Source organism: Triticum dicoccoides, chromosome 5B (assembly GCF_002162155.2).
Source record: "Triticum dicoccoides isolate Atlit2015 ecotype Zavitan chromosome 5B, WEW_v2.0, whole genome shotgun sequence".
Taxonomy (NCBI): Eukaryota; Viridiplantae; Streptophyta; class Magnoliopsida; order Poales; family Poaceae; genus Triticum; species Triticum dicoccoides.
The window spans coordinates 15,257,628-15,262,188 of NC_041389.1; positions in this window are offsets into that span (position 1 = coordinate 15,257,628).

Sequence of the window (4,561 nt, forward strand, 5' to 3'; positions counted from 1 at the left end):
ATTGGGAGGGGAGTGGAACCATGTCTTACGGACGCATTTGTCTAAAATGTGATGGGGAGTTAGAGTTCTACTCCTGCCTTTAGGCTTCTCAGCATGGGTGTGTGTACTAAGGGTCGGGGATAGTAGAGTAACTTTGCTTCTCCCCAAATAGTGGGCGGGAGCGATTTCAGGCGAGGAGGGCGTGTTTTGAAATATAGTGGGCGCGAGCGATTTCGGGCGAGGAGAGCGTGTTTTAACATAGTGGGCATGAGCTATTTCAGGCGAGGAGAGCGTGTTTTGCCGACCATGGTTTATGAATTATTCGGCACATGTCATTTTGGCCGAGGAGAAGGCGCGCTTGGATGAAGTTACAAACCTACCCTCGATGTACAACGGGCCAATTGATGCGTGCCCACATAGGACAGTAATTTCACGTCTCCCATTTATTTGCTCGGGCGAATTCCACCGAGCGGAGGATGTTTAACGGTTCATTCAAATTTTGGGAGAACCAGCATCCACGTCTACCTTACCAAGTTGATTCGAATCAAATTTTGAAATATTAGCTTTCCACTTCTTTTTTAGATGGAGAGATGTTGCTCGAGAGTAATGTGTTTTTACATGCTCGTTGCTAGCGATTTACTATATGACAAATAGTTGACCCACTCAAAAACGCGAATCAAACCCAAAATGAAATATCTTGATTCAGTAAAATAGCTCGTTCACTTGGTCAAAATAGTGAACTAAATCCAAAATTGAACACCTCAATCGAGTAGCATGTTGTATAGTATTATAGTACTCCATGAACATGTTGAAAGTCAAATTAATGAACTTGTTTGATATACGCATATATCCATTCATGTGTGGATTGCAGACAACATGTTCTCCAATTTAAATATTTGAATGCAAGTTTATATTGAAACATGGTTTATATTAGTCTTTGATGCATAAAACGCGACCTCCCCCTCTCCCGGACTCCTATTCTCTCTCTCTCTCTCTCTCTCTCTCTCTCTCTCTGTCTCTCTCTCTCACCGACAATCTTCAATTATGTCGCACACATCCGACACAAAAACCTTGTTGGTCCCTCTCCCTTTCTCTCCATCTCTCTCTCTTTTTGTGTGTGTGTGTCTGTGTGGGGGGTCTTTCTACTTAGCATACATATATACTCCATCTATAGGTATCTCTCGCACACTATGTATGATACTCTAGCTAGTCCAAGCTAGATATCTTGGGTGCACTCATCGTACGCACACAAATTCCTTGGCTCGTTGCCCGTAACTCTCTCACGCACCACTCTGTCGTCTCGGAGCTCTTCCCCCTCTCTCTCAAATTCTCCATCTACCTGGGTCACACATACACATGGATATCTCACTCGCACTCAATAGGCCCATCTAAAACTATATATCTCTCCCTCGTTCTCTCTCCATCTCACACGCACACACACACAATCTCATGGCTAGCTAGCCAAGTGTGATGGTCTCTCACTCAATTGTAGGCACATGCAGTCCCCCCTATACGTATATGACTAGCTAATCTTAGTCTCCATCACAAACATGTGCATGGTCTATCTCGATTTCTCTCGGGGCATCTTTCTATCGCGCCCGCACCTCCCTCGATCTCCCACCCATATAGTCCCCTCACGATCTCGAGGGGATCTCTCTATCACAAACACACCCTCTCTCCCTCCCCATGCGTCCATGTCCTCCATGTGTCCCTCTCGACATTTGTTCCTTGTTGTCCAGACCTCTATTGGACATGTGCTATAGGGGTGTCTCTCTCCGTTGCAAACAATCACACACTAGCTATCTTCGTCTATCTCCTCGCCTCGCTTATCTATCTCGGAGATGCATGCGTGATATGTTCGCATAAGAAACGAAAAAACACACACTCTCTCTAATTTATCGTTTGTTGTCACTTTCTCTTTCACACACATACTCTTTTTGCACACTTACTCATTGTCCTTCACACGCACTTGATCTGTCTCGATTTAGGCACTCTCCTCAGTCCATAGCATATAGATTCATTGAAAAGTCAAACATCACAGAGTTTGACCATGTACGTGGAGAAAAACAATTACATCTAGAACGGCAAACATATACCATTAGATTCACCATGAGATGTAGTTTTGTATGATGTATCTTTGGTATTGTAGATATAAATAACATTTGTGTAAACCTGATCGAAGTTTCCAAAGTTTGACTTCTAAAAAATTAACATGCACTGCATTATCGAGCGGATGCAATATCTCTTTCCCCCTCTAAGATATCTGACGCACCACTCAGCCTTATCGGGGCTCCTCAATCTCTCTCAAACTTTATTGGTCAGTTTGGTTCGTGACCTGACCCTCATGCCTTGATGGCAAGTACTTCCTGGTGTGGATGTGAGATGTAAAATATTTCTGCCTGGCCTGGCTTGTATGATGCTGAAGCGTTTGGTTCATGCCTGGGCCAGGCAAAGCATCAACGTCCCATCAATCAATCCATGTAGCAATTATTTAATGCTAATATCCATCCAGGTTGTTGTTAGCCTCGTGGCCGCATGACCAGGCAAGGCTAGGCGTTCGAAATCAGCCACCTTGTCCAGGCTACTTGCAGTGTGTGGAGTCCAACCAGGCTAATTAATGTGCATGGGAATACAGGCCAGGCGGGCTTTCTTTTTCATAGGGTAACAACCAAACAAGCGTGCATGAAATCCAGCCACAACCCCAGGCTAGGCAAAAGATGCTCAGGACGCAAGCTAAACTGACCTTATATCTCCCTGGTTCACACATACACATGTCTCTCTCATGCTATACATATAGACCCATCCAACACTCTTCTCCCTTATTCTCTCTCTGTGTGACACCCCCCCTAAGTACCATAATCCCTCACTCCATCATAGGCGCAAGCACTCCCCCCCCCTCCTAAGTATGATTATCTCTTACTAGCCATCAGGAACACATGTATTGTCTCCTTCCATCCATATGTCTATCTCGATATATCTCGGGGCATCTTCTATCACGCACACACCTTGTCACTCGATCTCCCACTCATGTAGTCCCATCACGATCTCCAGGGGATCTCTCTATGACAAACATACACTCTCTCCTCCCCATGTCTACATTTTCTCCGTACGTCTCTCTCGACCTCTCTCCCTTGTTTGTCAGACCCCTCTTGCCCACGTGCTAAGGGTCTTTCTCTCTCGGTTCGAAACGACCACACACTATCTCCTCACCTTGCCTCCATTGTCGAAGATGAATGTGTGATATGTTTTCATAAGACACACACGCTTTTCTCTACTTTTATCGTGTGTTGTCCATGTCTCTTTCACACACGCACACACACTTTTTTCACTCACTCTTTCTATTTATCTCTCTCTCTCTCTCTCTCTAGTTAGGGACTCTGTCACGTCCATAAGCATATGGATGTTTTGAAAAGTCAAACCTCAGAAAAGTTTGACCAGGTATATGTGGAGAAAAACATTTACATCTGGAATGATCATTAGATTCATCACCACATGTACTTACTTCATACTATCATTTATCTTTGGTATTGTAGATATAAGTAATTTCTTTATAAACTTGGTCAAAGTTTCAAAAGTTTGACTTTAAAAAAATGTCGGAAGTACATTATCGAACGGAGGGAGTAGCTCTTTCTCTCTCTCTCTCTCGCTCTCTCTCTCTCTCTCTGCTATCTCTCACGGGTCTCCCCTCTCACTCGAACTCTCTATACCGATGGATTATACGCTCACTGTGTCAGCATATAGCTCCGTATATTGTTTAGTTGACCGGTCAATCAGTCCACATGTTGCCTTGTCAGCTCGTGTTCTGTATCTTCGTGTGCTGGCCCATGTGGCAGTGGGTGAAAATAAGTAAACTAGAGGCCCATCTGACACACGGTGAATTAAACAAAGTTGAAACCACTCGGGGTAGCACCCCGCACGCTAGTAAATTGAGGGCACATTGAGGACACACTTCTTGCGTGTGAAGGACGCACTCGCGCACAATTCACCACTGGGCGGCGGCATGCACAGAAGGACGCACTCGCGCACCCCCAGCACACAACACACACCAGCACACGTGTACATCGGCGTCACCGCCGGCTGAGATGGGCGGCGAGGCAGCCAACAAGCGCAGGCGCCTCAAGCCAAAACCGCATCCGGCGAGCCTAGACTTCATCAGCAGCCTCCCCGACGACATGCTGCTCGTCATCATAGGTCTCCTCCCCACCAAATCTTCCGTGCGGACCGCCCTGCTCTCCCGGCGGTGGCGCCCGCTCTAGCGCCGCGTCCCCCTCAACCTCACCGTCGATAGCTGCCTCTGCGATGAGGATTTCCCGACACCTTGACATCCGCATGTTCAGCAACAACTGCAAGGTCCAACCCAAGTTCAACGAGTGGTTCTTATCCCGCACCCTAGATCAGCTCGAGGAGCTCAGCTTTGAAGTTGGACAATGTCGCTCTCTGCCGCCGTCTGCGCTCTGCCTCACGCCAATGCTGTGCCACGCCAGCTTCAGCTCCTGCTCTCTTCCCTAGATTAATGTCGTGCCCGCCCTTCTTCTCCCTCAACTCAAACAGCTCAACCTCTTAGATGTGGTCATCTCGAAGA